The 11,126-nt window shown below is 35.4% G+C and overlaps 1 long non-coding RNA gene across 1 annotated transcript; it reads right to left on the bottom strand.

Annotated features, from left to right (window-relative positions):
- Window positions 1-9,221: 9,221 nt before the first annotated feature.
- Window positions 9,222-10,126, bottom strand: LOC131032960 (uncharacterized). Its single transcript, XR_009103529.1, has 2 exons — window positions 9,666-10,126; window positions 9,222-9,580 (listed from the first exon to the last, which is right to left on the bottom strand). It is a non-coding gene; the product is annotated as an uncharacterized LOC131032960 (long non-coding RNA).
- Between the last annotated feature and the right edge of the window lie 1,000 nt (window positions 10,127-11,126).

Genomic DNA, 11,126 nt, shown 5'->3' with positions numbered 1-11,126 from the left:
GCCAATGCAGACCTGCTTTAGATCCTCTTCAACTTCTGCACTTACACTCTGCAGATATCACTTATTTCCTCTGGTCTGGCAAGAATCACGTATCTCTTCACTTGGATACACACACACAACTTTTGCCAACAACTTTAGAAAGAAACACAACAACAACCTTATAGGAAATAGATAAGTCGGTAGCATAAACCCTAAACCCTAAACCTGTTAGGTTAAGCAATTCAAATGGTTCAATCCTAATCGTTGAACATATTGCATTAAATGCAACAGTCTTGAACTGATCTCAAGACATTCACCATCGCTCATTTTCCACCGCTTTCTTGGTGGCTGATAACCCATCACATGTTTGCACTACTTCCAGACTTAGCACATTCCCGAGGTAGAAGAGAGAAGTCTCCTTCATGCAAGATTCTTCATGCGCACAAGGCTGACGTGGCAACATAGTCTGTTCTTCATTGCAATGCTAACTCATCACACAAAGTCACCGGTTGAGTCACACAGGCTTGAAAATCATCAACCGGAAACCCTGAGACTACCAACCGGTAGTCATACAAAGCTTCCATGTACCGGTTCTCATATCAACATGCTGGTTCACTTTGAACAGACACACTGCTTCACTTTGGCACACATACAGGTTCACAATGTTATACCGGTTCTCACATATATCGGTTCTTGGTAACATGTCGGTTCTCTCTTCTTCAGCATATTGACATCAATGACAACATACAATGTCATCATGTCCTCATACTGGTTCGCATAATACCAAGAACATCTGTAACTGCCCTAGCCTCAACAATAAACTTTGTATGGTGAACCTCAACCTTGAATAGTGAATCAAGCATACCATTAAGGAAATCAACATCAACCCGATCATCTATATGCTTGATTATTTCTTCTCCCTCCAGAATCAAATCAAATTCTCTGGTCCAATCAGAAACTGATTTCAATTATCCATTACTACCATAAATTAAAGGCACCAATGTATTATAACCTTCCCCAAATGTTTGCAATTTTTCATTTATAAGCACATCCTTCCTTGTGAAAAATGCATAAGCTGCATTGATTACCTCCACCATGTCTTCAGTGTCACTAATCTTGGGAGGGAACTCGTCACTATACAACATTGCAGTATCCAGCTTATCCATTAATTAGCTTCTTCATGACCAAACATTGAACAAAGGTCCAACAAAAGTGATAGTCCCAGAGGATGTTTTACTTCTCTTTCAAAGAAATGTGAAAATCATGCACTACCATCAATTTTCCTTTCAATACATTAATCCTGTGTTTCAAAATTTTTGACACAACAGAGATAGCCTTGACATTTTGTTCTTTTTCAAGCTTTTCAATTTTCTTTATGTATTCCTCCATTTTTGTTGTCACATTCGCTAGTATTTCTTGTACTTGTTCTATAATCTGTATTGGAGGGGGTTCATTTGCAATTTTTTCTTTCAACTCCACTAACTCTTCCTCCATAGCGACCTTCTTCATCAGTGTCTCTTCATATTTTTTAGCTAATGCAATCAATTGGTTATATGTTTATGTGTATCTTCTTGACAAATCCTCTGTTTTTGATAAATTTAGGAAAGAAACTTGGGTAAAAAATGAGGCAATCTCCGTGTCACTTGTGTTCTACAAATTCCAGATCATTTTGTTAGCTTTCTTTTCTACTTGGATATTTAGAAGGTGGGGCTTTTGAGTGGAAGGGGCCAAAAACCAAGCATCAAGTGTCTTTGACTTAGGATTATATCCTGGTGCTCTTATTACATCTCCAATTTCAAATTAAGTTTTAAACAATGGGTCCTCTTGCTTCCTAATCTGATCAATAATAAAAATAGATTGGATATCCCAATCAGGCATCACAATCATACCAGTACTCTTAATCAATTGTCTTGCCTGATCCACAATTATTTGCTCCCTGTCAGGATCATATTCTTGCAGTGCCTTGACAATCTCATCATTCTTTTCTACATTTCCTTCCTCTATGATCAAATTTTGTCTTAATTGCTTTTGTTTCAACCTTCTTAGAAAACTTTTAAATTCATCGAACTTAATAAAGTCATCATCTTTCATGAACTCATTTGACAACATCACATGCTCATCAAAGCCTTAAGAAAGGGCTTCATTTGTTTCCCCTCGTTCTTCAGTCTGCCCTGCTTCTCTGAGATGTGTCCTTATTTGATGAAATTAGTGTCCTTGTTTTGTAACAATTGCTCTAGCAGGGTCTCTCCTCACAATTGCACCCACCTCTTTAGTTTTTTGTTTCTTTGCAGGTGGCACTCGGGCAGATTGAACTTCATCCCCACTCTCTAGATCATCAACAGACACAATAAGTGGCCTCTTGCCATGTGAAGATTATCCATCTTGGGGGTCTTGCTGTTGAGAAGCCACTTCTGGAATTTGAGGCATTTTTCCCATTAGAGTTTCACATAAAATCAACATTTTGTTAATCCTCTCCAAGTACGGGTTATCAGGGCAAAAAATTGAGAAACTAGGGTCAACATCCTTCAATTCTGCTTCAACTCTCATCAATTTTTTCCATTTTCTTCTCCATTCTTGTACTTCATCTTTTCTCAGCAAATTTATAACCACATCTTCATCATCCAATGGTTCATGGTCCTTTATTGTGGCCCAAGGTGTCATTTTTGGCAATGCACATTTAATAAATTGTTCAGGATCACAAAATCTAGATACAACATTAACCAACCTATACTATTTAAGGAAATTGTTTACTTCATCAAAGGAATTCCTACCAATGGTAAAATCAGACACAACCCAAAGCCTAGGAAGTAAAGAATCCTTCATGTGTTTCTCAAGGTATTGTTTTTCAACTATGGTCAATTGCCAAATAAACTCCATAAAAGCAATCCTAATTGGAACAAATTTTGGTAAAATATGGGGAGGCTGAGGACACTCATGGACTCTGATCACAGTAAAGTTATCAAAAAATAAAAAGTCCCCCCAGTTATGTGAAATAGACCAGTTTGGAACATACTAGTAAGGTCTCAAAAATCTTCTAACATTAATTGACAATCTTTCCCTCTTTATTCCTAGCATTTCCATAATTGGCAAAACAATCCAATTTTCAAAGTAAAGGAAAGAAGAATGGGGAGAACTACTGTCCCAAACCTGGGTCCATCTTTGTATTGACATTAAGACACCAAATTATTCTTTGAACAACTCCAATTCTTTATCCATGAACTCAACATTATAGAACAAGATTAAATGCACCAGTAATGAATAATGCTTAAATGTAGGGCTAGGTGCACCACTCTGAATTTCAACTAGAGAATTATGAATGTATTCAACCACATAGGCCACATAATCATAATCTTTGTTAACATCTGGGTGTTGAATGTCCATAGCCATCATCAGTAATTCAGTTGACACTGTTGAATCTCCATCAAAACCCAACACTCTGTGTAATCCATAGATTGTACAATGCATATAATGGTGAAAAGGTGTGATGTCAAATGGTGGCTCGATACTATCTAGAATTCTAACTGGTTTCCCATCCACCCTAGGCATGTATCTGGGCATTGCATGCTTCTTGATAACACCTTTGTATTTGTCATAATCCTCTGTAATCTGCTCCAAATCTATATTTGTACATGCAACACCAGTAATCTGGAAAGCTTCAATGAAGCTAGCTTTGTTAATTGAAACTAGGGCAAACTGGTTCTTTCTTCTGATTACCCTAGATACTGGGCAATAGCGTTTGGCTAACTCTTTGATCAAATCCACATCAACATACACATCTGACACAATTAACTTTTCTATATTTAAATCCCAAGGGTTTGACATTGGCACACCCTTAACCCTATTATTCCAAAAATAATGAAACAGAGCAGTACCAGACATACAAAACGTGGTCAGGTTCTGCAATGGCTCCATAAATCTTTCCATGCCATTTCATTTGTATTTAAAGAAATGGAAGTCCTTGGCAGCAAATCTACAAATTCTTCTTTGTATTTCTTATCCTTCTTTTCCTCAATGGCCTTGGGCTTGGAACCTCCATTCGTCGTCGCCTTGGTCATTTTGGCTGCAGGAGAAAAACTTAACCAATTTTTTGAAATTTTCCCACACCCAACACTCTGAATTCTCCAACGTTGTTGCAAAGCTCAATTCACTAGATTACCACAAAGATAGAATGCAATTATACAAAATCTTGGCTCGATCATGCAATTTATGGTATTTGGACACCGTCACTTCTCTCATTAATTGGCACACTTGCATGAACTAGCTATTGTGGCATTAATTCAAAGTTGAAGTACTGGAGCGAAATTTGAATTCATGCCCTTCTATTTGATTGTCATTCAAAACTTTTGCAAAACCCGACAAACAAGTCCACGTGTCAATCCCTAATTGCTTAGCACCCCTTTTTCTCTTTTCTATCTTAGTTAATTTTCAGAGTATCACTCAGGCACGTGGCAACAACTCACAATCTTGCATGATGAACTACACTTTCTTCAATCTCCTTCGTGAGCTAGCTACCAAGCCATTCCCCATCTTTAATCGCACACTCACAACCAGTTATAACAATTTGGAAAGTAATTGGCGAGTTAGCGACAATGCTACCAAATCCTCTTAATCACAAGCTCGCAACCCCTTTTACAAATCCTCAAAGAATCTCACAAGTGAGAGACAGCTGTTGATCTTCATCAAGCCCTTCATTCGCAACCTCACAACAAGATTTGGAATATTCTTTCTTTACCTGCGAGTTGGCGACCATTGCAAATCTAACAAAATAACTTATTTCATTGCAAGCTCACAACTCAAAACTTAACTTGACTTAAACCCTTGTGAGCCTGTGACAACAAGACACTTAACCGCCATCGCATGCTTGCAACACTTTTTGACTTTAGACTTACAAAACCGCAAGCATGTGATGACCACAAAATCAGACCAAAACTTACTTGTCGCCAGATCGCAACATAAAATGCTAAACAACTTCAAAACCTACGAGCAAGAAACCAAACCAAGTTGTGATACCAACCACATCGCATGATCGCAAATTAAATGACTTAACCACGAACACCTCGCGACCTTGCAATAACATAAAATCACACCTAGTCACATCCTCGCAACATAAAATGGTCAGGTGCAAAACATCTTGCGAGGTAGTGATAACTAAAATTTCCCAGTACTCGCAAGCTCGCGACTTAAACTAACTTGATGAAAAAGGACCTGTGAGCTAGTGATAATCATAAAATATCAAACTATTTATCTCTTAACTGCAGCGACCTAGCGAGTACCAACAAAAATTGATTGTCACTCACTCTCCAATGTTTTATGTTACCTTCATAAATAGGTGTGAGCAGTGGCACATCATGTCCATTAATGACTTACTCGCTAACTCTCATGGCTACAATGCATGACATCAGACCAACTTGAGACCTTGCAACCAAAACAATTTCATTAACAATCTCCAACTCGCTAACATAAAATACTAACACCGAAAAAGCTAGAGAGCTCGCGATTTAAACCCAAACCAACACTCGCTAACTCGCCACTTAAATTGTTAAACATGAAATTGATCTGCGAGTTAGAGATGAAACTTTAAACATGTCTCATTATCTAACCAACTGTTTGACCATACTTGACGTTGACATGGAAAAATAAAGAGAGGACAACTCAGATTTTCAACGCACAACAACTTCAGTTTACTAGCCAACTAAGGCAAAAAACAAACACAAAACCCTAATCGCCATGAACATGACTAGAAATCATGAAAAGATACTTCCATAAAAGCAGAGGATAATCCCACAACATGAATCAAAGCTCGACATGACTTAGCCAAAAAATTTGTTGTCCTAACAGGAGTTGGCATTTTGGAAAAATGGAAAAAATGTTGTTCTAACATCATGTTAAGCATTTAATGTAGAATAGTAGAAATGTTCTAACAATTATGCAATATAAATAATTTTATGGATCTTGTGACACAAATTGTTGCATTTCATGTTCAATATAATATGGAGCCAATTTACTAATAATTCAATTGTTTACTAATAATTCAGAAACTAAATTCTAATTGTTTACTAATAATTCAAATTCACAATTAAAAATATGAAATAAGTATCCATTATGATTGACAAATTCAAGGAATACAATATAAAAAATCATCAATGACAACTATAGTATTGCAAATTGTAATATGACTCAAGAACTGTAGTATAAATACCTATAAACTGATTGCTAATTCACTTCAGTGACTCGGTCTGGGGCTTCTATATCCCAAATGGACTCAGGATCCTGAAACTGACTAGTACTAATAGGTTCATCTTCATTCTAAGTCGGGTATTCAAAATTTTCTTTGTCTTCATGCTGACTCTGAGTCTGGGATCCATCATTTGTCTCAGCACTAGCAGTAGCACCACCAACTTTTAAAGTGTTGCATAGCCCTCGTCTTTCATGCATGGAATTCCAAATTGCAAGTGCCCTATCATATGGAAAATATCTAACATTATACTGAGTTACAAACAACCTCAAGCAAGTTTCCAAATTTTTGTCTAATTTGTTTCTAATCTTTGATTTCAAAAGCCCTAATGCACTAAAAAATCTCTCATCTTTCACCAACCCCAATATCATTGCTTGACATAAATCAACAAGTTTGAAATATTCTAGTATTGCATTATGCAAAACTTTACTCTAATCTATCCTTTTCCAAAGCCTTATGATTGATCCAGGTTCAAATGGATTCTCCAGGTTTTCCGAATATTGTTTCATACACAATGCAAAGCATTTACATTGTTTTTCAAGGTGATCTGAATTTAAAATTCCTTCTATTGGTTGTCCATTGCAATATGCATCTTTTGAAAATGTCAATATCAATTCCTCTAGTTTTTTATGAAACACCTTTGCGTCATTTGGATTATCTCCAATTGAATGCCAAAATTGAGGATACACACAACCATGGCTTCAAGTATTTCTTCTCAAGGGAATATTTCACGAATCTCAGTTCAAAGTTCGTATGCAATAGACTTCAAATTATCACTAACAAATTTAACAATCTTGTCAAAATCTTCCTTTTTAACTTGTAGTGCTCTGCCTTGCTTGCTCGTCTTAGATTGGTGCATTGGTATCTAAAATCCTTTTACAAAGACACATAACTCATTTTTGGCATTGATATGTAAAAAAATTTCAGCATGATTCAAATCTGTAATTATCTGCCACCTAAAAAAATTTTGGCTTTGCCTTGTTAGATTTGAATATAGACCATCCAAGCCCAAGCATGTCATTTTATGCAGAGTGTTATACTTATTGATATACATAGTTTTGTCTTGAGATTTTTTAACAAGTTTGTTCATTGAATCCAGCATGGGGAGAAGACTAGCTAAAGTTAACAGAGTCTCTTTATCACTTAACGTATGTAAAAGATCAGGAGCTTTGTCTACTGTGAGGCATTGCTCATACATTAGTCCGATCAAGGATTGATATTTTGTTAGAACTCGTTCCATTGGTCCATGCAAGGAGATCTATTTGGTCTCACATCGCTGAGAAGCTTGTTTCCTACTGTTACTCGCTCAACAAAAATATGAAATTCTGCAAAACGTTTAGGACTTCGGTAGAAGTATGAGTGGAGCTCATGGACCATATCTTCAACTTTTGACATTGTATGAGAATTGCTTACAATTCTATATGCTAATTTCATTCAATGGGTCATGCAGTGAATTCCAACCATGTATGATGCAATACTAGTTTGTAATCTTGCGCGAAGACCAATCCTTTGACCTTGCATTATTACAGCTCCATTAGCTCCAACACACACCAACTTCTTGGCAATTGTCAAGTCATCCATACCAGCAATTTCATTCAAAGTTTTCTTAACTTCCAAATATAAATTTTCTGCTGTTGAATTTCCCCTCATTTTACGAATACAAAGTAGATGAGCTCAACGGATGTGTTCTTTTATGGTATACACATGAATAGACCACTGTGTTGCCCCAGACTATTCCTGAAAAATAAAATCACGGATTCATCAATTGGCAAAGATTCGCCACTAAAAAACTCTCCGCCCACGGGAGAAATTTTGTTTTATTTAAAAAAAAGAAAAGAAAGGGTATGAGTACCCCTTTACTAGTTTTTGGATGGATTTATTGCAGAAGAGAAAGTGAAAAAATTCACTAATCAAATGCTGCTGAAAAAATACTCCTATATTAGTCTACCCATGTTGAGATCCCCTCACCTATCCCTCAAATGAACCAAAGAATGGTTCAAAGTGTTGTGAGTCCCCTATTTTGGATGTATGTGTAATTGTTCTAAGCATTCTGACACTTTTTTTTTCTTGTCTATTGTCCTACATGAATGTTGCTTGGATCATTATGGTTACCTCCTAGCTCGAAGGTGGTTGTTTCTCCAGCCTAAGTTGGGAGGTGAGTTAAAAAGGAGCCAAAAAAGGGGTTTTCTTTCCTCTATTTTGTGTAGGTTACATAATTGTGCACTTTAGCAGGTTGCAGCCATCTGAGTCTACCTATCAAGAATCAAGGCATATGATAAGTTGGTTTTGTAGTGGAAAGAGAAGAAGAGTCAACGATGCCATAATTATAAAGAATAAAGTTTGTTTGTGCTATCATGGTATTACCTTGTAATGTGAAATAAAATAAAAAAGGGAGCAATGCAGATGTAATCACCCTTAGCAAGTATGTAGTTGTTGCAATGCCAAACGGGGTTTTCATGTTCTTCGTATTTGTTCTAAAACTAGAATATTAATACTTTCAAGCTACATTTTAAGCACTTTATCTTGTGTTCTCTCATAGAGTATATTTCAAAGAAATGAATAGAGCAACGAGAGTAGGAACTTGTACAGAAAGCTTGTTTCTTATTGTCAACATAAAGAAATTATATTGATGCATGCTCTCTAGTATATATATATATATATATATATAAAAGTGCAATGAAATCTGTGTTATATTCTTTCCTATTGATTAAATAAGGAGCAGTGAACCAGAACCTCCAAAAGAAATTATATGCAATGTAATCTTAGTTCTCTAATTGTATATGTTGTTATCTTTACTGCATAAGATAACATGGTTCAATTCAGAATTGAACACTCTGTCATTATTGGAGCTAAATAAAATTTAATGTGCTTTGAACATCTGGTATTACAGTCATTAGATAAAACCCCATTTATCTCCAGTATAAGAATGATAAATAATGACATGGGTATTGGTATATTTCTCGAAAAATAGAGTGTACAATTACAAAACTCTATTCTGGCTCAGTAGTTACATTTAGAAAGAATGATTTTCTTTTATTTAGAAACCCAAAATAAAATAGATGATTATTACTTCAGTACATTTACGCACTACCCTGTTCTAAGGAAATCATATAATGAATAAACAAGATAGGATTTTGGGTCTATATCACCCCTCTTTGGTCACCCAAAGGAAGGTGTCAGGTTTAACCTGTTTCTCCTTGGTGGCTCCAAGAGAGTCCTCTAGATGTGGTTTCTTCATATCTTGAGTTTGGAATCAGTGTCATTTCTGTAGCAACACCATTTCTTAGGTCTCATGCCCCCTATCCTCTCTCCACTAAGGGATGCAATCTTTAGGTCGCAGGCTGTATATCTACCCTGACTGTCTCTCTGTGAACAGATCACCAAATAAATTAATCCAAAATCAGAAAACAGAGAAAGTAAAAAAGAAGTAACAAAGTAAAAGCAACATTACAGATTTCCTGTGTGCATCTTTCCTTAATCCTACAGCCCCTCTTATGGCGATAGCCTCCTTTCCAACCTCGCCATTAATCTCTAACTTCTATCACTCATGATTTAGCCTGTAAGACAAGAAAAAAAAAAACCCTTATTTGTGCTCAAAACCAGCTGCCGCCTCTTCAGAACAAAGAAAGGAAGAAAAGAAAAAACAAACAGATTCATAGTGGTATTAAAAAAAAACCAGGGTTTGATTTTGTTTATGATAGAAATTTAGGGCAACTGTACTTTGTAAAAATATGTTTTATTATTATTAAAATCTACTTTTCAATTTGTTAAAAATGCCGCTTAAGTTGAATGCATTAATCCGTTCAACATCGTCATGGGCATTAACATATAGGTCTCGTAAAGGAAAATGCATGTTAAAGTCATATTTCCTTTAGAGATTTTCAATACGTAGATGAAAATAAAATTGGGCTCACTTGGGGAGATACTCCTCCTTTTACGTGTATCTTTAGAGGGCTCTTTTTAGGTTCCACATTACCTACATGGATAGCCCACTTAATTTATAAATCCCTCAAACTAAAGAAATTTAGGGAAATCATTCCTAAAGGTATCTTATCTTAAGAAAATAATATAATCTTTAAAGACTTACAAGAAACTTTGTTTCTTTTCTCATAAAGAAGTTTTATATGTTAATATAAAGAATAACAAATTTTAAAGAATAAAGAAATACTTTATATGAGTGGTTCATGATTAGTTTACTTTTATATATACAATTATTTTTAAGAAAAAATAAATCTAGTAGTAAACAAGTAAGCAAGAGCAAGAATAGATTCAAACCCCAAGTTTTTTTTTTATATACCAATTTCTAACAAACTCAGATAGATGACTTGCACTAATTTCCCCAAAGTTTTTCACTCAGTTTTCCCAATATTCTCCAAGAAATTAAAATTCCCATATCCAGATGCACAAATTATTCTCAACAATCCAAAAACCCTTTAATAGACAAATCAAGAAGTATCTCTTACAAATAAGCAACTAACTATTTTTTTTAAATTTCATACAAACCAAAAGAAATTTTAACATGCAAGAGAAGATTCTAGAACCCTACATCTTAATGAAATCTGGATAACAAGTCAGAAGCTAAAGCAAAAATCCATATCCAGCAAGAAGTCCATAGATTTTTTTTTTCTCTCCATTTCAACTTTTCAACCTCCAAATTCCCAAAACCCCATTTAAAAACCATAACCAGAAAAATGTGTGCAATAGTCTTTACAACAAGCCCCCTTAATTTCCCCAAAGCAGATTAAATCAATTCCCCAAACCACATGGAAGATTCCCATTAATTAATTAACTTATCATTTTCTTTCGTTACTCCCCTCAATCACATAAGCAAATAAAAGCCCATAAAGAAATTAATTCCTTTTTAATTAATATTATTATATTTTATATGAGAGGGGTAAAATTATTTAATTAT

The sequence above is a fragment of the Cryptomeria japonica genome, chromosome 10, assembly GCF_030272615.1.
Source record: "Cryptomeria japonica chromosome 10, Sugi_1.0, whole genome shotgun sequence".
In the NCBI taxonomy this organism is placed as follows: domain Eukaryota; kingdom Viridiplantae; phylum Streptophyta; class Pinopsida; order Cupressales; family Cupressaceae; genus Cryptomeria; species Cryptomeria japonica.
This window is presented reverse-complemented; position numbering and strand designations above follow the sequence as displayed.